This window comes from Mirounga angustirostris, unplaced genomic scaffold (assembly GCF_029215605.1).
Source record: "Mirounga angustirostris isolate CCGP_5_RB_7025 unplaced genomic scaffold, mMirAng1.0.hap1 SCAF_18, whole genome shotgun sequence".
NCBI lineage: Eukaryota > Metazoa > Chordata > Mammalia > Carnivora > Phocidae > Mirounga > Mirounga angustirostris.
Genome location: NW_026991726.1, coordinates 2,861,862 through 2,887,249, shown reverse-complemented (window position 1 = coordinate 2,887,249; position 25,388 = coordinate 2,861,862). Strand labels below are relative to the sequence as shown.

Genomic DNA, 25,388 nt, shown 5'->3' with positions numbered 1-25,388 from the left:
CTCAGCGCCAGGTTGTTGTCACCATGGGGAAAGGGGCCCAGGGTTGCCAAATTTTTCTGCTTCTGAAGAGCCCAGGAGTCTGGAATTTTTTATGTTTTTATTTTTATTTTTTTTTTGGAGATTTTATTCATTTAGTTGACAGAGAAAGAGAGAGACAGCGAGAGAGGGAACATAAGCAGGGGGAGTGGGAGAGGGAGAAGCAGGCTTCCCAGGGAGCAGGGAGCACAATATGGGGCTCGATCCCGGGACCCCGGGACCATGACCTGAGCCTAAGGCAGCCGCTTAATGACTGAGCCACCCAGGCACTCCATATGTTTTGATTTTTAAAAAATTAAGTCAACTATTTATAGATTGGACAACTTCACATAAAATTCCTAAATGTGGTTTAGGGACAGAGGAGCTTTATTTCTCAGCTTGCCTTTGTCAAGGGAAGTGACATAACTGTCTACTCCATGATTGCTCCAGTCCTAATGTCTAGTTCCCTATTTAAGGACCCAGCTTTGAGAATTTAAGGCAACGTTTAAAAATGGGGGGCTCAAGAGTCACACCTGGCCCAGGTGCCCCTGCTACAGACAGCCAAGCACCCTAGCATTTCAGTACCTACAAACAGAAGAACAATTTGAGTACAGCCCAGGAGATTTACTGAGTGTCACATATTATGAGGGCTAACATTTGGAGGCAGGGAGAAGAGAGAAACTGCCAAGAGATTGATGTACTCATTTGGGTGTGACATGATCAAGCTCTAGATGGCCAATTCGTCCCAGTGCCTGAGGAGCACATTCTAGACAGTTGTGTTCTAAAATAAATATGGAGGTAGTAACAACGAAAATTCTGACCATCACTGGCAGTTTTATGTACTGGGTACCTAAATTGAGAAGAAAGAACTAAACAGAGTTGGATTGACTGTGTAAAAATAATAGTTATTAAAATATTTTATGTATTGCTCTTTTATGCCAAAAGATCATTTAGTACTGTAACAAATGTGAATGAGTGGATGGATGAATATGCATATATTTTTTTATGTATGACTAGGTTTTTTTTTAGTGTAAATATATGACTGTGGCTCTGGGTGGTTTTTTGCTTTGTTTTGGATAGGGTTTTTTGGTTTGTAGTCTCATAGCCTAATTCTTAGCTTACAACTTAACCTAGAGGAGGTGTGGAATTACTGCACAGCCAATGAAGGAACCAAATATGACCTCTTCTTGAACTAGAGGAGAGAGGATAGTTGATGCCACTAACTTAATACCAGGGAGGGAAGGGGGTACGTGCTGGGTGTCTCCAAATCCTGGGGTTTCTTCAGAGAATCAGCAGATACCAAGTAACCAAAACGCTTAGTCTTTCAAATCCTTTTTAGATTCTACACATCTGTAGTTGCCTTGTTACTCCAGGTGTGATGTATGTTTCCTAATGAACCTCGTAAATGTTTTTAAATTCCAGGTGCTACCACTAAAAATTTTAGAGGACATAATTTACTCTTCAGATTAATTCTTTTTAAATTTCACTTAAGTTTTGATCTGTCTCATTTTCAAATTTCTTACCAAATTTTACCAGACATTTATGAAGAAGAATGGAAATAAAGTCCTGTTTTTTGCATTTATCCTAGCTGTTTTGAGAAAGCCCTTGGTACTTTGGGCTATATGGATCTGTCTCCTTGGCTTAAATCAGGACCGTGCCTAAACTTATGTGATTGTCACTGGATGTTTGTATTAAATAACTCTGGCCAGTTTGTTTGTTTGTTTGTTTGTTAGGTCAGATTGAAGTTATCATGGATCGAAGACTCATGCAAGATGATAATCGCGGCCTTGAGCAAGGTGTCCATGATAACAAGGTTACAGCTAATTTATTTCGACTACTACTGGAAAAAAGAAGTGTGAATACGGTAGGAAAAAATAATAACTCATACGTTCTGATGTTGTTTGTTCTTTGCCACCCAAAATTTGAAATTATGACTGTCCACTTTTTTTATGATTTTCAGTTCCCAGGATTGAGATATCTTTATAATAGGTGTAGCCTATATTGACAAAAAAGAGAACTTCAGTTACACATATGTCAGATTTGCATTTAGGTCATCTTATTTTTTATTTTTCCTTATTATGTAGATGTAAAATGTTAAAGAATCAGTTTGGGTGAGATTTTCTGAGATTATTTTGAAAGAAAATAAGAGTTGAATTTAAGAATAGAACTTAATCACATACTTAGATTAAGTTTGATTAGTAAAATTTATGGGAAACCTTAGTGTGCTTATTCTAGTCTTAGACTCCTCAATTGAAAATGGATTTACTTGTCTATCTTCTTGCTCAGTTTTCATTTCTCAAGACAAAACCTCAGCATTCCATTAAAAAAATCTGGCTAAAGCTCAGTTGGATGTAAACCAACATGACAATACGCCTCTTCAAGGCTACACAAAAGTCATCATCACAGTCCTCCGTGCTTTACTGATTTCCCACCTCAGATGATCTGTACACAGCCCTTTTTTTCTCACTCTGCTCTCCTTCTTTCTTCACTGATCCATTTCAGATCTTTTCTACTCTTTTTAGCTGGTGGCCTCACCATCGACTTCACATCTGACAGGGCTCTCTGTTCTAGGTATCAACCATCTCCTCCCACCCTTTCCTTCTTCCCTCATGTTGCAATAGAGACATTTTTACCTTCCTTTCCTCCCAGGCCAGTACCTCCACTTGTCCTTGCAACGTACCCCAGCGCCCTCCTCAGCATCATCATCCTCCTTCCCTCTCTCTGCCCTTCATAGCTGACATTTCCCTAGGAAAGAAACCCTTTCTGCAGGCTTTTAGACACTCTTCATTTTCTCCTATTAAAAATAAAAACCAAGGGCGCCTGGGTGGCTCAGATGGTTAAGCGTCTGCCTTCGGCTCGAGTCATGATCCCAGGGTCCTGGGATCGAGTCCCACATCAGGCTCCTGGCTCAGCGGGGAGCCTACTTCTCCCTCTGACCCTCTCCCCTCTCATGCTGTTTCTCGCTCGCTCGCTCTCTAAAAAATAAATAAAATCTTTAATAAATAAATACATACATACATACATACATACCAAAAACAACCTCCACACAGACTCGTGTCCATTTGCCCTGCTCTCCCGTCCTGTCTTCCACACCCAGTTGAGCCGCTTTGGAAGATGGGTTTATTTCATTGCTTCCGTGTCACACTCGACTCATTTCAGATTTGCTTTAGCTTCCCCCACCACACACACACCCTTGCCAGTGTCACGAGATCCACCATCTTACTTCACCTTGCAGCAGCATTCGACACTGACCATGTCACTTCTTAGAAGACAGTCTAGCCAGGGCTTCCGTGGTGCCATGCTCATCTGGTTTTCCTCCTAGCTCTCAAGTGGTTCTTTATCTCTCTGATGGTTATTAAGCCATTAAATGTCAGAGTCCTCAAGGGTTGGCCCCACGCCTTCTCCTTTTCTCGTTTTATATGTTCTCCCTCTGCAATCTCTCCTACTCCTGTGGCTTTGGTGACCACCTCTACGCAGATGAAACCCACACATATATTTCACCTCTTAACTGCAGACCCATCTACCTAGCTGCATCCTGCTATTCAGACCCGACATATCCATGATCACTCTCATGATCTCTCTTCCCTTCCCCCCAGACCTGCTCTTTTCTAGTGTTTGCTCTCTCGGGGACTAGTACCACCTTCCATCCAGTGCCACATACATAGCAGTCATCTCTCATTGATACTTCTCCTTTGCCTGCCCCTTTCTTAAAACAATGATCACCAGTGTTGACTATCTTATTGCCTAAATATTTCAAATCTATAAACTCGCTTATTTTGACCACCATTATCTAAACAAACATCATGTGTTTCCTGAATCATTCTGCTCTTCTTTTCCTGCCGTATTTGTTCTCAAATCAAGTAAGCAAAGTGATTCATCTTTTCAAAATTCAATCTGACCTCACTGCTCCCTTCTTAACCCTCAGGTGTCTTCTCATTGCTCTCCTAATAAAAGCCAAAATCCTTCCCATGGCCTGAAGAGCCCCTCATGATCTGGGCCCTGCCTGTCCCCCAGCTTCATCCAGCATGACTCGTGTTATTTCTGCTCTAGGCCCACTAGTTTTCTTTCAGTCCCAAGTGCTCCCTACGCACCTGGGGCCCACAGCACCTTTGCATTTGTGGTTTCATTCTGTGCCCAGGGAACTCTTCATAATAGTTCAGGCCAAAGCTGCCTTGGTCAACTGCTTTTTCTTGACCAGGCCAGATCACCATCCTCAGTGCCTCCTCAGAATTGCGCATCTGTTCTCCGTGCATAGATGTGATTATATTTGATCATTGTCTCTCTCCTCTTTTGGACCATAACTTCATGAGAGTGGGGGCCATGTTCCTCTGCTTCTAGAATTGTTCCTGGTAGAGGAAGCACCCGATATGTGTTGCATGAATGAATGCACAAATGCATAAATGAGTGAGCTGTAATAGCGCATGGTGCCACCGCATTTATCCCAGCCCCTGCTTACTGCCTTGTCATACTCGGCATGTTCTCTTCCCCTGCTCCATTCCAGGGACTTGTCTGCTTCATTTTTATGTACCCCACAGGGCTCCATGCCTATGGTAGCTATTCTATAAATAAAACACTGGTTGATTGAATGAAATGGCAACAGCTCATTAAAGCCAAGAATTCTTTCAGTATCTAGAATCTTTTAGGAAAAAAGATTTTAATATCCATTTTTATTTTTTTTTTTTTTTTTTAAAAATTTTTTTTTTTTTTAAGATTTTATTTATTTATTTGAGAGAGAGAGAATGAGAGAGAGCAAGCACATGAGACGGGGGAGGGTCAGAGGGAGAAGCAGACTCCCTGCCGAACAGGGAGCCCGATGCGGGCGGGACTCGATCCAGGGACTCCAGGACCATGACCTGAGCCGAAGGCAGTCGCTTAACCAACTGAGCCACCCAGGCGCCCTAATATCCATTTTTAGATGTCAAGATTTAAACCAGTTCTTGGGACTCATGGTTTAAATCAATTACTGACAAGATAGCTTAATTTGAGGACTAAAACTGCACAGGAAAATTATTGTCTGAGTGCTGGCAGCTACTGTCTTTTTCTCCTCCCGAAAATGTCTCTGGCTTTTATGATTTTTTTTTTTTCTCTCTATATAGACACTAATTTGCAAAGCTTCTATTAACTATGGCAATAAGCATTTTCATGTCAGATCTATAAAGCTTTCACTTAGAAGTGAAATAATTTGTTTATTCCCATTCAAAACTCCTTGGATAGTAATTGATTGAAATTTGATCCAGTGTTTGTATAATCCTATGTTGGTTAAATTTTTCTTTTTGCTCAACTATAGATTCTTGGACTTAAATCAATAGTTTCTTTTCAATAAAAAATGAACTAGAGAAGAGAAAATACATTTTAATTTCTAGTGCAATTGATTAAAAAGGCATTTGATTAAGGAATGTTCCATCTCCTATAACTTAAACTTTATAGAAAGTGTTTTTATTTTCAACTCAGACTCTCATGTTTAAGATGTCGATGGTAGGAACCATGGTGAGGAGACAGTCTCTGTACAGGAAGGCATTTTAGTAGAAAGTCTTCAGCCTGCCAGAGCCTCTGGGAGGAGTTATCTGGGTGACTAAGTGGAACCGAATCCTGTTCGTGAGTGTTCTGCAGAGAGGCAGTGAGAACAAGGACTGGAATGATAATTGCTGTGAGATGTGCAGATGCCCAGTGGGTTACTGTAGCTATGTGAGGTGGACTATCATCCATGTGTAATGACCAACGGAAGCGGAAAGTGGGAATTGTCTCTTTGGCATTGACCCTTTAGGTTTTGTTTCTTTGACACTTACTCCCTATCCCTTCCTGCTGAAGACTGCTATAGGTAGAGGGCATTGAACCAGGAATTAGAAGTGCTGGGAAGTGTTCAGGTATTACAGTTGTGTCATTTTACCTGTGGATACCAGTTCTTTACATGTCAGGAAAAGGAGCTAGGAGAGATCAGATGAAAAGCTCAAATGCTGACAGGACTCAGAAAAGTGATGGCATGAGGGAGGTTGGTCAGGTTTAAGGGCAAACGCGTAAGTGAGGTGACCCCAGGTCTGTGATGAGTGAGGACACATCCCACCAAGGAGCTACAACTCAGCTGCGCTTGAGGGAATATGGGGGCCCAGGGTGACTTGGGTTTCCAGTGTTTTGGGTTTTAAAAAAAAAAAAAGTTACCTGTTTTAGGGAGTTTTTTTGTTGTTGTTGACAATTTCACTGTGAAATCTCCTGGATTTTTTTTCTTTTTTGAGAGTTGGCCAAAAAACAGACAACTTTTTAATACCATGCAGACCTATCAAAACCTATCTGTAGGCAGATTTAGCTCACAGATCACCAGGCTTCACCTCTGCGCTAAATGAGATATATTTCTAAATCTTATGATTCATTAATTTTCATCAATTATTTCTTCTGTCTCTTTTTACCACATCCTTTCTCCTACTGTATTTTTCTCTCCTTTATTTATATTACATTTACTTGTTGATAGATTAAGTTTAAAAAAACATTTATCCAGTTCTCACCATGTATCAGGTCATACTGAATAAGCCAAAGTGACTCAAAATATCATCTCTTATTGTCTTAGATAATTTATTTAGCAAGTTTTGCTGTAGATGGATGGAAACCTTTGATGTTTAGGGATCAGATAACTTAAATGGGCTTCATGAAGGACACCATGGAGCCTAGCAGGAAGTTCTGATTTATAAAATAAGGGCTGGAACCCAATGGAGATCTCAACTTCTTGTGGTTTGGATCAGAATGTGCTATAAACTCTTTATAATTTCATACAGAATGCAAGGAGAAAGCTAGATCTGAACAGCTTGAAGCCTTCCAACCCACAAGGAACCAAATAATGTTTAGAGTAGTATATTAGTACTGCAAGTCTGGAGAATTCATTTACAGCTTAAAATTTCCTATAGCAAACATGTGTTATAAGCTTTGGGTTTATCATAAAGGTTACAGTTAAAAGATTACCTTTCCAGGAGATTAATCAAAAGGTGATAATTCACCAGCTAAATATCTTGTCGAGCCCCTCGTTGCTATAAACATGTTAAGAAAGTGCATGAATCATGGAACCTTCTGTGAGATTTTGTCCCACCCTGCCTGGCCAGCTTCCAGCAGCGTTATTTGTTCGTGGTGCTTTTATAGCTCTGAACCACAAATCTTCCCTAAACTTCTCTCCCTTATCCTGCTTAGGACAGTAAATGGCACAGTTCTTGAATTCTCGAAGCACTTACAGTCATGATATTGTTTCCTTTGACGAGACTTAGCATTAACATGTTTCTGAGTCTGAATCATTTTCTTAATCCAAAACTAGTTAAAGGATGAGACTCAGACATTTGATTGCAAAGGCAGCGGTTTCTTCTACAAGGTTGGGAGGATGTCTGGGGTGATGGTTCCCAGCACGTGTCCACAGAGCTGTGTCAGACTGACCGAGATTTGAGATTCACTCTGGGGGCTGTTAAGCTTTGGCTTCCTAGGGCTCACCCCTGGAAATTCTGATTAAGTAGATTTGGGTTAGGGTTCGGGGATCTATGTTTAAAGCTCCCCAAGCCATTTTTATGTATGGTAGGTTGCAGGGGGGCACTGAGAGTCAAGGGAACTGGTGTGGTTGGGAGGAAGAGTATATATGCACATTACTGTTTGAAAGGTATACATAATCCATCAAGAAGTATCCCACCTATTCACTGAAGTGTCCAGGGATTCCTCCAAGAGCATAGAACAAAGCCAGAGAGCTTTCTCTGAATGTTACTTGACCTAGAATGGACTTAATGCCTTCTGATTCTGATACGGCAGGTGTCTTCTTTTCTGTTGGGATCTTTTATCTTTTATTATTGAAAAGTGATTTTGTCAGCAATCCTGACCTAGATTATGAAGTCCTTTGATCTTGGAGTACATTTAAAGTTTCCAGTTGAAACTGTTCCCTCAGTATTCAACAACATGCATTAAATTTCAGTATTGTTGGTGAATATTATTATATATGCTTTTTTAATCTTTCTTTTAAAAAAAGAGTGTGGGATGGGTGCATATTTTATTTACAAGTCATTTAGACCTTGTGTCAGTATCTCAGTATGCACTGTCCCTCTACTGCCTTTAATTTTTTTTCTTTCTCCATAGTCTGAATTGTAATGACATCTACAGTTCGCTGCTGGCAAGATGCTTGTCACTCTTTGCTCAATACCCTCTGTTCAGTGCTAATCTGACATTCTGAATTTTAAGCCCCGTATCTCCTATAAATCCTATCTTTTCGGCCAGATAAGTAGCCAAGCCTTTTATTTGAGCCCTGTATTGCAGAAAGGATGCAAAATCAGAGGATATCAGTGAAATGGACAGTTTAAAAATAAGATACAAAATTAAATTTGTTCCACATGTCACTGTTGATCAAAAAACCTTTCTACATAAATTATTTTCTCTTCTCAGTGTTTTTCTCTGTGTGCTCTTATACCTTAGGCATTATTGGTTAAGATTCTACTTAGTCATTGATTTAGTTAATTGAGTGTGTCATCTACCATATGCCTATCGCCAGCCCTGGCAGACTTGTTTAATGTTTGAACATGCAGAACCACTTGTCTTTAAGTATATACCATAGCAATGACTAAAGTACTTTTAAATTCTACTGAATAATTGTGTACTAGGTAAATATGTACTAACTATTATATAACATAATTTAACAGTTTCAGTTCAGTGGTAGTGATTTACCAAATTTAACAGATGATATAGGTATACTCCTTGTGTTATTTTAAAAACCTTATTTATTTTGAGAGTTTTTCCCCCAAAAATCCTGTCATTGGGTAACATGTATGGAGCATAGCTTCAGATCACAAGATGTTATGGTCTAGTTGAGTGTATAAATGAAACCATGAGTATATGGTGGGTAAAACCTGAGGGAGAAGAGATCACATTTGATGATGTGCAAGATGTGTGAATATCCCAGCCCATCTATTTAAGAATTTTGTGGTAGGTTGAGAAAGAGTTTCCGTAAAATGTTATGCCTTGTCCTAAAATGTTTTTTGGAAAATGTTATCAGGATTTTTAGTACTAAAGCAATGGAAAAAAGATCTTTCTAAACATGAGTTAGGTGGACACTGTTCATTTTCTTGTATTGCTTACAAATGGACTTGGTAATCTCTGTGTTGGCTAAGACTGTTATTTACAAAATATAAAATTAAAATATTTGTTTTTGTTTATATTTCTTTTCTATTTAAACCCTGTCAGGTAATTCCATTAATATTGTGAAAACTGCATATATATATATAACACTTAAGCATTTCTGTTTTTTCTTGATAGGAAGAAGAAAAGAAGTCAGTCAGTTATCCTTCTCTCGTTAGCCACATAACTTCCTCTTTCCTGAATCATCCTGTCTTTACAATGACAGAAAAGATCCCCGTGTCCACCCCTCAGCTGCTAGGTGAATTCTCTCCGTTACTGTCATCTTTGCCTTGTGACATTCATCTCGTTAATCTGAGGACAATACAGGGGCGCCTGGGTGGCTCAGTTGGTTAAGCGACTGCCTTCGGCTCAGGTCATGATCCTGGAGTCCCGGGATCGAGTCCCGCATCAGGCTCCCTGCTCGGCAGGGAGTCTGCTTCTCCCTCTGACCCTCCCCCTTCTCATGTACTCGCTCTCTCTCATTCTCTCTCTCTCAAATAAAAATAAATAAATAAATCTTTAATAAAAAAAAATCTGAGGACAATACAGTCAAAGGTATATCCCAAAATGTATCTATAAAGAATTACTTTTTTGTGATGTATTTGATATAAGGGGATGAGAAGCAGAAAGAACTGCAGCTGACCCTTGAACAGCATGAGCTGGAATTGCACTGGTCCACTTACACAGATTGTTTCCCATAAACACACTACAGGACTGAAAATGTATTTTCTCTTCCTTATGATTTTCTTAACATCATCTTTTCTCTAGCTTCTTTTATTATAAGAATACAGTGTAACATACATATAACATACAAAATGTGTGCTGATCAACTGTTCATGTTATCAGTAAGGCTTCCAACCAAGAGTAGGCTATTAGTAGTTATGTTTTGGGAGAGTTAGAGTCATGCGGATTTTTGACTCGGGGGAGGGGGATCATCGCCCCTAACCCCCTGCACAGCTCAAGGGTCAACGGTACTGTGGGTTTTACTGCGCCTCAAGGAGCCGTTAAGAGGACTTGGCCTTTAGGCAAAATCATTCTACCTTTCATTTGACTGTTGCTGTGTAGTTTAGAGCATATCCCACTACTAATTTATGTTATTCCCGGAAAAGTTCTTTGTGGTGAGAAGGTCAGGGTATATTATCTTTGTACAGATAAGAAAGCAAAAACTGGCCCTGGGGTCACATTATAGTAGGTGGGAGAACAGGCCATAAGATCAGCTCTTCTGGCATTTTCCATTCATTTCTCCTTGTTAGCCAGTGTTTCTTGAGGAGTTAGAGAATTAAGAAGCATAGCATTTAATTATTTCTGTATCAGAGGCCTTGTACATTCATATCTTTCTCTTGAAAATCACTGCAACTCAGATGTTTGCATTGAGAAACCCAACTATTTAGAGACATCCAAAGATATACTAGAGGAAGAGAGGGGAAGGTTTTATTAGATTTGGAATTTTAATTCAGTTAGACTGCTTTTGTTTACATGTATGCCTACTTTTAAAGTCAGAGATTGCATTTGAAAAGAATAAAAATTAGACATTTGACATCATTTTTATCTTTTGTAGAGCTGTTTTGTGATATTGTGAATTGACATATGTGTAGCTACAAATAGTCTTAAGTGCTTAGGGATTCTGCAGGGAATGTAATAAATGGTCTGAGTATGAAAAGAAGAGAATGCTCATGTTTGAAGACCACATAAGAAGAGAAAAATGTTTCGTTTAAGCACAAAGAACTAAAGCAAACCAAGTAAAGTAAGGATAAATGCCTGCAAATTTGGACATATAGGGCTTTTAAAACTGTATGACCAAGAGAAGGAACTTAGGCCTATGTAGGAATATCCATGAGGCTTATGATAATGAATACAGGTGAACACAGGAGGCCTGCGTATATCTGCATGTGTCAAAAGCCTTGTTTGATCATGCGAACGAACCAGGATTTATTTCATGCCTACTACGTGCCAGTTATAGCTAAAGGCACTAGGGATACTGTCATGAGCAAACCAGACAATCACCCCTGCGTTTCTGAAGCATGGATTCTGGTGGGAGGAGAAAAATAAGAAAAAATAAGAGAAACATATAATGTGTTAGATGGTGATAAGTGTTAGGGAAAATAGGTAAGGATGGTTCTGGAAGATGATGCGAGTTTGCATAGTGTGGTTGGAAGAGGACCTTGCAGAAAGGGTGTTAATGGAGTAAAAATCTGAAGGAGGTTAGAGAGTAAGTGACTCATGCAGATTTCTGGGGGTAGAGTGGTCCAGGAAGAGTTACAAGCAAGTAGAAAGGCCTAAACGTGGGTGCCGTGGTGAGAATAGAAGCTCCATGTGAGCTGGTCTTTTCTTTGATTCCTTGCTGCATCCTGTTGCCTAGAAGAATGGTTGCACATAGAAGGGGCTCAGCAACAATTTGCTGATTGAGCGAATCTCATGAGCTCTGTTTCTAGGATTCTGCTAGTCTTTTGTGGGTCAACTTTTTGACTCATGGAAAGAACACACCAGCGATGGATAGCCTCCCTGAGCTTTTCCTCTCATTAATTCATAAGCCAAAGGGAATGAGGGGATGGGGGGGTGGTACTAAAGACTCTGAGCCTCAGGTTGCCACCTCTGGGCATGATGGTAGAGGACATTAGCAACCTAAGGATCTGAAGGCTTCTGGGGCACATGGCGGCCACTGTTCCTTAGCCTCGTTTCTAGATGACTCTTTCCCATGATTGTTTTCTGGAAGCAGATCCAGTTGTCTGGAGTCAATGAATGTTGCTATTCAGTTGGTTCACACTCTGAAGAATTCGGCTCCGTGTGGTCTGGTCTCCACTCACTATGTCCGCTTGGCTTCCCCTTGTTCCTCACACCCTTCAACAGGTGGCCCACCTCCACTCCCTGATGGCTGGCCGAGTGCCGACTCAGCTGCCCGTTATAAAATGGGGCTGATATCAGATCTGCCTGCTGCGGGTCTGTTGTGAGCAACACATAAACTAATGCTTGTGAGAGCCCTTTGGAAACAGAAGTGCTTTATAAACATACGTTGTCCTGATGGTGCTTATGGTACTTGCCGGCTCAGGTGCAAACTAGGGTTTTAGCAGAGGAAATAGAAAGCAATTTAACAATTTGACCGGAAGAATAAAGGCTGAAATATTATGTGTAACCATAACTAGCACACTGGCACATGATCAGAAGTCGGTATTATTGGGGGCTGTTTTACTTTATCCTATCAATCAGTGCCGGTTCCTGTGTTAGTCTTTGACTCTTAGCACATATTTCTAACAGTTGGTTAAAAGCTCACCGGTAATCCAAGGGGATTGATTTGTCCATTCAAAATCACTTCTTTAAAGAATTGCATTCTGTCCCTTAACCTCTGATAATAGGAAAATAATCATTGAAAGAAGCTGACGTAGGTATTGAATCAAAGAAAGCTCGGTACTTAAAAAGGTGTCAAGTGTAATTTCATGGTTACACTAAAAGAAGACAAAAATCACTTGGAAGAAATCCAGAAACCAGACCTCAGCATTTTGGATTGCATCCCTATTTCTGTGTGCTGGCAGCTCCAAACATATAATAATGAATTGTTCCTCTGGAGGTTGCAAAGCATTTTTCCCATTGAAGTAGTGTGAACATAGCTCTTAGCTTCCAAGCCAGACCAGGGTCTCCACTGGCCTGTATGTAAGTAAGCATTTTCCTAACTACCACCTCCCACAAGAAACATGTCTGAGAACCACCTTCACACGATGGAGGCATGTCTTTGTTTCTGCCGCACCTCCTCGTCGGCAGCGGGATGGAGGAGGCCCCTGCTTGCCCAGCTCCCGGGTCACCGTCTGATGGTTCCTCAAGTTCTAAACGTCACATGGGCAGCCTGACTCCTCAGGGAGAAAGGGGTTATGGACTCGAGCAACAGTGAGAGAGGCAAGGTAGGGTTGGAGGTGTTGCTAACCCACCAAGGTGCTGCAGCATTTCCAGCTACCAGTCCTCAGAGTCCTATGTGTCCAGATCACACCAGGGAGATTTTGAAATAGAGAAGACTTACAAATTTCCCCATCTCTGAGATTCTGATTCCCTAGGTCTGGGGTGGGGCAACTTAGGAATCAGTAATTTTCAAAAACTCTCATGATTCTAGAAATTACTGTTATCTCCATTGACTAAATTGGGAAAGTAAAAGTTAGAAATTAAATGACTAAGATAAAATTACACAGTGGTACATGGCAGAATTAGGGCCCACATGCAGGTTTTCTGAATCTGGGTGCTGTACAGGGCCTCAGAGGGTGGCGTTTGACTTCTTAAGAGTTACTAAATCTGTTCCTCAGAGTCCAGTTTTTCAGGAATTATTCTGTATTGGTAGATGAGTTTATGGTTTTATATAAGCATATGTTGCTCTTATTTTATATGTTTTTGGAAAAAACTGATTGCATGTCATCTAGTTGCAGTCAGAGGACGATGGGAGCAGGCATCTCTTAAACCCTGCCTCGCAGCACCGCCGAGTGTGCCAGTGAAGTCCCGTCTAGCAGTGAACTGTCAGCCTTCTCCTCCTGGAGGCTCGGCCCCCTTCTCTTCTCTTTACCATCTCCTTTTCTTGTACTGTCAGAAGCTTGAGATATTAAAAAGAAGATTCTGTAAAGGCTTGAAAGCTGGGGAACAGGAGCACCAGTGAAGTGGTCGGGAACAGGAAAACCATGCCATCCTCAGGAAAGGGTATTGATTAGGGGGGAAGGGAGTCTTGGTAGAGAGGATACTGGGAGAATCTCACAGGGGCATGGATCATCGGTTGGGGTTCTGTAGGCTGGAGAGATAGCTTCAGCCTGGAATGCAGACATTCCAGGGACCAGAAGGAATTTGATTAAGCCATTTAATTAAAGGCTTCATGGAGCCATGCTGCCTTGATGTTTTGCACAATGATACGTTGTTCAACCTTTTTCTTTCCCCCAGCTTATTTCCACCTCTTTTATGTTCAGATGTATTTTTATTTAATTCATTTATAGATATGTATCTTTATATCTGTATCTACTTCTCTCTCTGTGTATTACATTTAGCTCTATCTCTGACATTTTATTCTGATTTCTACTTAACCATTTCTTGCAAATAGTTAAATATTATCATTTCAACATCACCACTTACTGAATAAGATTTTCTCTCTCCACTTGTTTACACACCCCCTTTTCTTATAAGAGGCAGTTTAAGGTTTTTACTTCATTTTGCCTTTCTTAGAAGAATTGATCGGTGCTTTATTAATCTCCCTGGCTTCTGGAAAGGTGAAAATTGTGGAGAAAATTTTCTCGTTGCACAGCCCTTCACCTTCTCTGTTCTTTCTGTCATCTTATCTTGTTGATCGAAACAGGATAACTGTTATTGGACATTTTAATGAATGCCCTGGAAAATGAATTCCTACTGGTTACTTCCTGTCTCAGGACTTAAAATGCAGTGTGCAGTTTTCCCACCTTTCCAGTTGCCAGAATACAGGGGAAGATGGATGTCAGTCGGCATTTTCAAGGAATCTGGGCAGGTTGGAGAAATTTCTCCACCAGCTGTTTAGCCATGCCTTAATTTGTATGGACCTTAGACATTCTTTGAGGAGGATAGAGACACATTTCTCTTAGGGAATCTAGTCGAAGTTATGGCTTCTCTCTTCCACAGAAAAAAAGGGTGCACACATAACGTTGACTACAGTTTCCAGGAGTGTGCTTATCTGTGAAGCTCACCTTATTAATGAGCAAGTCAGATTTCTTTTGGTGTGAGACGGGATGGCCACAGCTCTCTCTTCTGGGTTCTCACCCATGTCGATGGAGGGACACTTGCCTGCTGCTCTGCTTATGAGACACTGCCGTGTGCATATATGATTTTCAGAATGGCTTTAAATCCCGTTTAAAATGGGGCGGGTGGGTGGAAATGACAGTGTCCATGCCTTCCTTTCTCAACTAATGTATGTTCTGATAAGTCGTGGTTTTAGGCTGCTGGAACCTTGGATTAAATACTCCCTTTTTCTAAGCTCAGATCAGAGAGTGAGCTCCTTCGGGTTATAGCCTTTTCTTCTGTTACATTAAAAGTGATCTTTCTCTTTCCCCTCCTAGCGGGTGTCCTTGAGCGCCAGTCCATAGCTAGCGTGAAGGCAGGGGGGCGAAGCTAGTAGAGCACTTTGGAGTCCCGCTGCCTTTGTTTGAGCACATCACCTGTGCTTACCGGCCAGTTTGCTTAGCACACAGCCCCTCATTCTCCCATTTGCCTCATTCGCAACGTGGCCCTGATAACAGGACACACCTCAGAGGTGTCCTAGGGATCAAATGAGTTAATGTTTGTAGAGCACTTAGAACAGTATCTGGCACGTACTAAGCACTGAGTGCGTGACGAATGAAGGTTGTCAACAGTGAGAGTTCAGTCATGAGCAGTGGTGATTGTTGCTAAAAATGAAATAAAATGTAGGCACTTTTTTTTTAATAAATTGGAGGTTGAATTTTATTCCCAAAGTAAATCTCGATGTCACCTTGACTTGTATTCCGTATATATTTTTTGAAAAGTTAATAAGATACCTAAAATTGTGTGCCGGGCATTATGCTGAGTGTTTTCTTTGTAAAGAGAGCCTTATTTAGCTCTCCCAGCAGTACTGTGAAGGTAGGCAATATTGTGCCCCCCTGTTACAGAAGAGGAAACTAGCTGACCTAAAGATGGTAGGTAGCTTTCCCAGGTCATGCAGCCAGTAAATGGTGTGCTGAGAGGCGCACCCCAGCATGTTGACTGCAGATCCCCGCCCAGAACCTTCTACTCCTCTTGTATGGAAACAAAGGGGAGTGAGAGTGCTGAAAATGTTAGGGAATACTCTGCCTGTTTTTCTCTTGACCACTCAGTTATGATGGGACACCCTCAGAAGGATCCACCATCTGTGGGAAAGGTCATGAAGGACTAATGTAGGGTCGGTCAGTGATCATTGCTAGTTGACTATGAGAAGGCATGCTTCATGATTGCGATGTTCATGTGCACTTAAATATAATAATACAAACTTGTATACCACCTCCACTGTTTCAAAGGCTGTTATGAGATGAATTGAGTTCTTCCGTGAGAAGTATTCTGTACAGGGTCCCACACACGGCAAGTGCTCAAAAAGTGTTAGCTGCGATTACTGTTACTGTCATTGTGGTTGGGACTTGATCCTCAGAGGGGCGCTTCACGAGTCTCCCGAGTTTTCTGAGTTCTGAGAGGTTAAATGACGTATCTGCAGACACAGGACTGGTTCGTGTGTTTTGCCCCCAGTCCAGCTTCTTCTAGCCTTGATGGCATCGTTCTGCCAGCCACACCATCTTCTGTCCCCCCCCACCCCACCCCGTTGCCAGAGAAACCTCCTGGGCCCTGCTTAGCCTCAGAGCCACAGGTTGCTTTATCCCCTGGAAGTAAGTTCTTTGGTGGATTCTCCAAGTGACTTCGGAACACCCAGGCCTTCCCGAGGGGATTCAGTCTCAAATGTGATCTGAGGTCCGGATAGTACTCATACATTAATGAATATAAAAACAGGTCTTTCAGAGTCTGTTTACTCTCCTCGAGTGAACAGCATCTTTTTTGTGAAGGTATCTGTTTTCTTGCATGCATATTCAAGTTAAATTCACAGTTTCCCTACTTTGAAAAACAGTTTTCTTGGAAATAAAATGACGAGACAGACTTTGAAACTGAAAAACTGCTGTTTTGCCTCAGGTATTTTTGCTTGAAAACTGATACTTTCATGAATATTTAATTTTTAAAAACTTGGACAAGATGATTGCTATTTCAGTTGGTGTTCTGGTCCTTACGAAAGTGATGCAGTTTTGGTTTTTAGAGAAAGTGTAACATTTTTCCATCAGTGAAAATTACTCTTTATGACTTCAATTTCTACTTTTGCATTGTTTAAATCTCTTGTAAAACTAATGGCAAAATTCCAAAGATGCTTCCTTTTGCTTTTTTTTTTATTATCACCTCCAGTCTGGTAAAGGCCTCACACATTCATTATTTCAAGAGCAGATGTGTTGCAGGAATTTTCACAAAGCCTGCTGTCTGGTGGTTTTGTAAGGATGGTTTAGTGAGTTAAAATGGCTAAATGCTTCAGGTTATAATGATAAGTGCTTTTAAAAGAGCCTCATCAATAGACCATGTAAATAGTGAATCTGAATTGGGACTTAGTCATGATTTTGTTATGTTATGATTTTGATGCATAATTGTTGACATACAGTTTGGAGGGTCTCTGATTCCTCAGCTACAGAGTTATAATGTCACTAAAGAAAATTTGTGAATAAAAAATTAAGTGAGCTATTGGGAAAATAATCACCAGTACTTATCTGATAGATTACAATGACAGAAAGAATAATGGCTAAAATGTACCAAGGGCTTCCTCTGCTGCAGACACTGGGCTGAGTCTCTGTTACACAATTGAATTTCATCTCCATTTTATGCTACAGGAGAAACCAGGTTTTGCTAAAAGCATCTAGGAAATTGCAGAGCTAGGATCTAGATGTCGAGCTGCCTGACTCCCAGCCCAGGTTCTGATCCATTTTCTGTAGCTTCTACACCAACACATTCTGTCCTATAAGCTAAGCCACCATACCTCGTATTTTCAACGTCTTACTAGACGCCATGACTCCATGAAGAGGGGAAACCTGCATTAGGTCCATTTTATAGGCAAAGAAACTGATGCTTAGGTGATCAGTAACTATTCCAAGCCTATACACTTAGCACACGAGAGACTTGTCCTTGTCCTTCTGGAGACCTTATGTATGTCATAAATGAAGGATTTTTTTTTTTTTTTTTTTTTTTTTTTTTACTATGCTCTTTTCATGCTCTTTTGGGACTGTGTGAAACACCTTGAAATTTTATTTTTTTATTTTTTTATTTTTTTAAAGATTTTATTTATTTATTTGAGAGAGAGAGAATGAGAGACAGAGAGCACGAGAGGGAAGAGGGCAGAGGGGGAAGCAGACCCCCCGCTGAGCAGGGAGCCCGATGTGGGACTCGATCCAGGGACTCCAGGATCATGACCTGAGCCGAAGGCAGTCGCTTAACCAACTGAGCCACCCAGGCGCCCCACCTTGAAATTTTATTAGAAAACATTGTCATATGATTTAAACTTGCTATGTGTATCATGTTGGTCCTGTGATGACTCAGAATTCCTTAAATGACTTTTTCCTCTCCCTTCAAACAAAATCTTAGCAGTACCACTGCAGAATACCAGTGTGAAATATCATAAAGCAGGTTATTCCAGCCAAGAATCCGAGGTGAGGCCAGCTTTAAATTGTTGAGGCACATTAAAGTCAAATCAGTGGTGAGAATGCTGACAGCTCCTCCTCAGAAAAGATGTCTCTGTGGCACATTTAAAAATCATATCCCCCAGTGAAGATGATTAAGAACTTGGACATATTCGTATCTGTGGCCACAGAGGAGAAAAAGGGATCATTTTCATCACAGGTCAGTGCTGAGCACACTGAACTCCTTTGAATAGCTGTCCCTTTCTTAATTCGTCCAAGGATTCTTAATTTATTTTGCTTATTATCAGAGGCGTCTCCCCCCTTGAGGAAACATAAAATTTATTAAGAGAATTGTAACTTAAAATATTCAGAGCACTCCTGGCATCTTTACTTAAATGGATGCAAGAAATTTTACTGCAAGAAAGTATATATTGATTCCTGTAGCTGACTTGTCATGTTTAGTATTTTTCTCTTTGCACAAGAAGAATAGCTTCTGTAATGTGAATTTAAATGATACATCAAGCTAATAAATGTGGTTGGCCTAGCAAGTGATAAGCATAACTAACTCAATTTAAATGTCTTTTATATAAAAATAATGAACCAGTGCATTAAAGATTAAAAATGTTAATGCAATTAGCAAAAATTAGCATTCAATAAAGAAGTGTGTTTCAGTTTTGAGATGGATGATACATCATTCAATGACCAGATAAGGACTAAATTCAGGTACACTTTATTCAGCTGGCGTGTATGTTAAAAACCAAATAAATAAAAATTAAATGCTTTATTTGCCCCTTTGCAACGACGTGGGTGGAACTAGAGGGTATTATGCTAAGCGAAATAAGTCAGTCAGAGAAAGACAATTATCATATATAATCTCACTCGTATGTGGAATTTAAGAAACAAAACAGGATCATAGGGGAAGGGAGGAAAAAGTAAAACAAGACAAAACCAGAGAGGGAGACAAACCATAAGAGACTCTTAATCATAGGGAACAAACTGAGGGTTGCTGGAGGGGAGGGGTTACAGGAATGGGGTAACTGGGTGATAGACATTTAGGAGGGCACGTGATGTAATGAGCACTGGGTATTATATAAGACTGATGAATCACTGACCTCTACCTAGACATGAAACCAGTAATACATTATATGTTAAGTAATTGAATTTAAATTAAAAAAAAGTAAATGCTTTATTTGAAGAAACTTTGATAAAACAGTATGTGGCATGTAGACAAAAGGACACGCAGGTCCTTGGGGACTGTGCCAGAAACCAGGGAATGAGGTGACTTAAAACATATTGTCACCTGCCTCCTTGTGGGGGAGGTAGAGGGGATGTCGCAGGTGTGACAGTGAACGTGGGACTGGAGGGGAAATGAATTTTCCTGGCTTCACTGCTAAATAAAGTGAGCATTTTTGGTTTGGGGACGCTGACTTTAAAACAGTGGAGTATACAGTGGTGTCGCTATTTGCCTTAATGTCGCTGTGGCGTCTTGTCACTCTATGCTCATCTGCAGGTGGATGGCAAGCATTCCGATGAGGCAGCCTTGATCCTCCACAGGAAGGGGTTTGACTGCTGCTTCTCGAGCAGAGACACGGGGCTGCTTTGTTCCACAACCCAGGGAAAGGTGAGCTGAAAAGTGGTTTTTGCTTGTTGATTTCATGTGCTTTGAAATCCTTGCTTTCTGCTAATCATTCTGACAATAAGATAATGTTTCATTGCCTCTTCGTGGACTCATTCCCCTCAGCTGCTGTAATTTAGCTCAAGTCTCTCCATCTTAAGAAAGCACTTTCTCAACCTTCGATCTCTTCTCCTTGTCAGCATCAAAATGCACGTCTGGAACATGGGCACGTGTAGGGGCAACATTCTCCTCCATTCCTAGGCCTTCCGTTGCCAGCCGACAAAACATCCTCTCCCCACCCCCCATCCCCCAATATTCCCTCCTCTCTCACACATGCTCATGTAGGATCTAGGTCCATGAAGTCTCAGAGGGGCAAAAGCAGGTTTTATAATAACTAAAGGTGGGGTGGGGTGGGGTAGGGAAGTGGTGACACTGGCCAGTCGGGGAGTTTCACCACGGCCCCGAAGCAACCTTACTTAGCTCCAGTCAGTTGTTGTCCCAGGGGAAATGAGGGTCTAGATCTCCTGATCAAGACAGATTTGCATAGGAGTCCTCACTGTGCCAGCCAAACAGGTCTTCAGGCTGACCTGCCGGCTGCCCAGTTTTTCTGTCTCCTTTGAGCTGGTCTTTCTGATAGTTCCCTCAGGCTCTCCTTGGAAGGAAATGAACCTCCAGCCTTCTGCCTCTGGCTCTGAGCAGGTTGTGCTCAGAGAAGACAGCTGGATGGCACACAGGCAGGTCTGCCCCACGGGGCAGCTCAGCTGACCCAGCTCTTCTCCAAAACCTCACAGATAACCTGTAGATCAGACTTAAGAGATTCATTTCCAACCCTACCAACTAGAATGTGCATAGGGTCTGAAAAGGAGAGAAAAGACAATATGGTAGGGGGTCAAAATCCACTTAGGCAGATAAGCTTCTTCATTTCTCGTATCATGCCCTCCGTGGAATTGGTGCGAAGAAAGCACTGATGGTTTGGGGTTTGTTTTTCATGATATTTACGCTTTACCTTATTACTGATGATGTGAGTGTACTTGGTTGTAAGCATTTGTATATAGACATTAAGGCGTCAAGTTTTAAGGGGATTATATGGTCCAGAGAGACATGGGATGAGGGTAGTACTTTCTCAGCAACCCCCCAACCCTGAAAATGGGACTCACTGACATGAGGAGCCTGTGTCCTTTCTCTCAGCTCTTTGGGAACAAGAAGAACGACAACTGTTAGGTGTAAATGTTGGGTGTAAGAGGATACGGATGTTTTTAAAGCTTGCTGGCTCATAGATGTGTTTCCTTTTATTGAAAAAGTGGCCCCTGCACGTGATAAGTTCTCAAGAAATTCAGAAGAAGAATGTAGAGTGAGCTGTCCTCTCCTGGTTACACTTCTCCTAGGTGTCCCTCCCAGGGTGGTCTGTGTGTCCAGGCATGCATAGCTGTATCTAATCTCCTTCCTCTTCCTCTTTTTATCATTAAAAGGAAACTTCAAATACACTGTTTTACTCTCCTACTATTTTCCACTGAATAAATATATAGATGTGCTACTAATCTTTCTTCAAAGTTGACCTAACTGTGCAATTTTTTTTATCATTTATTTTCTAGATTTTGGTACAGAAGCTTTTTAGCATGTTTACTGTCGCAAGTCTCATACCTTCATCATTATCCTTGATGCATTCACCTCCAGACGCCTGAAATATAAGTGAGATCAACTTGAGTCCCATGGAAATCAGCACATTCCGAATCCAGTTGAGATGAACCTGGCTTTCAAATTTGGATTGGGAAGCATTGTCTTTTATACACTTCTTGGTTTGACGTGCAATAAGGAAGCACATTATTTTAGCTTCTGGCTACTGTGAGGACATGAATTCTGTGATTGTTATTATAATTATTATTATTTTTTTTTTTTTTTTTACTAGTACAGAAAGGAAAAAAAAAAGCCATGCTATAGCCAGTTTTTCTTTAAGTTCCATCCATGAATCACCACCATCAGTATGAATCGATGCAACAATGAAGGAAGAAATGTCTAAAACAACCTCTCCACAGATTGTATCTCAGGTTAAATGCTAACTAACTATATCTGTGTCGGGAGTTGTGAAGAGATTGTTATAAGTATTCATGTTGCTGATCCTTCATTCGTTTTACAAAAATACCCATTTTTACCAAAATGGAATAAAAAGCTGAAGGGTAAAAGCTAATGGCCAAAATGGTTGCAATCGTTCATACGCATTCGAAAAATTTTGTGTATTGAAATATGTGGAAAAGTGCAATCCATCAACCCTTATGATATCTGTACATCATTGATCTTCACACCTTTTTCTAATGTACCACTTGACCCCTCCCTTCTCACTCTTTGTATTTCCAGAAATAGCAGATTTTGAATCATTCAATAGTAGAAAAAGAGGCATATTTTCATTACTTGACAATGTGGGATAGGTGCAATTTATTCTATTGTCACTAAGATAGAAAAAGCAATCCCATAGGTACCATAACCTCTTTTAGGTACCACAAGGTGTCTTTTTACACAGCTCATTTGAATACAGATGTTCGGAGAGGGGTTTTCTATTTTAAAAATAACCATATCAAAATAAATGTGCCTTATTTTTTTATAAGTCTTTTTAAATCTTTTGGTGTCCATATGACTGAGGAAGGGGGAGAGGGCGGGGGTGGGGAGGAGGTGAGTACTTTCTATGGCACGTAAAGTGTTATCGGTTTTGCCTGACAATGCTGGCCACATTCTGATCTGTTTCATTAAATTTGTGGTGATGTTATTCTAAACATTTTGACTATTTGAATGTACTGAGATGTCAGAAAACAAAACAAGGAAGAAAAAGTACTGTTCATTAAAATCCGCTGCTGCCAAGAAGATGGCAGCTTGAAGCAAGGATTTTGTGACATGCAAAATCCATACACTGTTTCCATTTCACAGGAGGTAACTCTATGAAAGAATGCTTTAAAAGGGACCCTGTTTTGAAATCCACTTATAGGTAGCTCATCCTGATTTCTTTTATTAAAGAACATGTGTGTTGAGTGAATTCCAAACTTTTGTACGTGCTAACCTCAAAGTGAAGTTCCAAGCCTATGTGCCATTACAGTACTTTTGATAAAATTTATTTGGGATCATGATTAACATGACATTAACACTGAAGCAACATTAGAAACATTTAGAATATTCAGTTTTAGGATAGAAAGGATTCACTGAGTATGTACACTTTTGAAAATTCTCTTTGTGTTACCTAATAAATTTAGTATTCTCTGACTTTAAACTTCCTTTTACCTCCTGCCATTCCAGCATCTTTATAGAGAAGTTGAAACCTAATTTCTGTTTCACCAGGTAGTCTGATGATCATCCTTTTTTTTTTTTTTTTTTTTTTTACCAAGATGCAGCTCCTACAATTATTGCTAAGTTATGTTAAGTTCATAAATTTTTTTCGCCTTTAATAATTAAGGAAACAATACTGGTGTTGATGAAGATATTATAAGGGAGTAATTTCATGCAATAAACATGTACTGTAAGTTTCCTTCCTCATTTTGGGGGATAAACAACTAAAAGAAAAAAAAAAAAACACTTCCTTTTTGTGGACATCTATAGATGTTAAGATTGCCAGAAGCAAATCCCAGGAATAAGATCAGTATTTTCATTGCATCTTAAATGTAAAACCTTCCTTTGGGAGTTCACTGTGTTCTGTGGTTAAGTGGGTGTGCTTAATCATTGTGGAAATTCTGATCAGTTGAAATAAAAAATCTTGATGCAATAACAGTGGTTTTGCCACTTCTGGTTGTTTGAGATGGATCTGTCCCATGTCAGTCGGGGTCTTAGTGTGTGTTGCCACCGTTCACAGGTAAAGCAGAAATTCTCTTTAAACCAGCAAATTTCTGCTTTTTATTTTTAGAATAAATCATCAGGGAAATGAGGAGAGGATGCTTTTGCTTTGGGTTGTGGTCACGAACTGATTAATTTAGTGTCTCTGGCACACCTAAAAACCATACATTTCTGTTGTGATCTCGGTGGCATATTTGTTTGCTTGGGTTTTATTACATTTGTTACCGCAGATGTTCAGTTGAGCGAGTAGGTCATTCCTGTGATTTTTTTTTTTTTTTTTTTTGGTAATTTGAGCTTTTACCTGCAGTGTTTGAGAACTCGGCATTCTTGTTTTCTTCAAATACTGATTAAAATAAAATGCTATAAAATGTGTTGTGAAACATTTTAATTACCTTCCCATGTCTTTGTTGTACTTGTGTCGAAATGTTTTCACATTCCTTTGGAAGAAAATCTTTGCTTTCATTTTGATTATGTTGCTTATCTTGGAATCAAATAGGTTTTGATATTTTTCTCTTGGAAGGTTTTATATCTTTTTGGGAATATGTAATATAAGATCTCTAATAAAAGATAAATCTTACCATGTACGTAGTCCTCCAGAGTGCTGCTTAAGTCTTATTTTGTAAACAACAAGAATTAGTACATTTTGAGGGGTAGGGTGGAAGAGTGAGGGTCTGTTCTTTGTTCCTTCAAGAATGAATCACTCCACCTTCTGCCCAGTGCTAGCTGGGAAATGCAGTTTGAGAGAGCAAGTGGCAGGCGGGGGTGGTGATGAGTTCGTCTGGGTTTGTGGCCACCTTTGGGTTTGGGGTGTGGGAACCTTCCGGACAGTGTGGTACCTGTGGGGCCTTCTGAGCCAATTGGAGGAGGAGGGTCTGGTCAGATTCCGTATGTTACAGGACAGTAGTGAGAGGAAGACGACACAGGAAGCCAAGAAGTTTCCTGTGAACTGATCAGGAGGGCGAGTGGGATCTGGAGGCACCCCGCCGGCCCCACCCGGCGCCCAGGGCGGTGGCTTTCAGAGACTTCCTTCAAAGCGGGAGGTGGGGCGGCTGAAGGACAAATACGCCGGAGGATCCTGTGGGTTAGCCAGGCAAGTGAGAACATGCTAACTGGGGAGTTTGGGCTTGTTTTGGGTGACGTAGTACAGAGGCTAGTCAATTTGTAGTATGCATGTGCCAAGCTAAAAACTCGGGAGAGAACTCTCCATAAGCATCTCATTAGCATATAAGGAAAATTGTGTTTGGCTCCATCACATTTGATTATCAACACGTCAAAATAATTTGACTATCAAGACTTGTAAAGAAACACGTAGTTTCGGTAGGTATCTGCTCGCGGACTCCCGCGAACCCGTGAGCGGCAACCAAGGGAGCGCGAGCGCGACTGGCCGGCTGAACGGGCGGCAGGACGGGGGGTGGCCGAGCGTCAGCAAGGCCCCGGCTGAAGCTGAACGAGGAGATCGATTGTTCCCGGTAAGGAACGGTCGAGGGTCGAAGGAGCTCCAGAGACAGGCAGAGCCAAGCACGAGATGACGTCGTCCAGGATCTGTCTTCGTCTCCTGGGTGCCCCGCTGAGAGAGCGCCTTCAATTATTCAGCCAATGTCCTGGCACTGACGTCACTGGCTTCCTCTGGCTCATATGCTAATGACCGTGGCCCC

The 25,388-nt window shown here is 40.9% G+C and overlaps 2 long non-coding RNA genes across 2 annotated transcripts in view; both read left to right on the top strand.

Moving 5' to 3' along the window:
• LOC135363074 (uncharacterized) overlaps window positions 1-9,631 on the top strand; it is a 53,530-nt gene extending 43,899 nt beyond the window's left edge. The window contains exons 8-9 of the long non-coding RNA XR_010408796.1: window positions 1,749-1,879; window positions 9,277-9,631. This is a non-coding gene — a long non-coding RNA (uncharacterized LOC135363074). The remainder of the gene's footprint in view (window positions 1-1,748; window positions 1,880-9,276) is intronic.
• Window positions 9,632-18,751: 9,120 nt separating this feature from the next.
• On the top strand, window positions 18,752-24,310 carry LOC135363073 (uncharacterized). The gene is made up of 2 exons (XR_010408795.1): window positions 18,752-19,929; window positions 21,516-24,310. It is a non-coding gene; the product is annotated as an uncharacterized LOC135363073 (long non-coding RNA).
• Window positions 24,311-25,388: the final 1,078 nt, after the last annotated feature.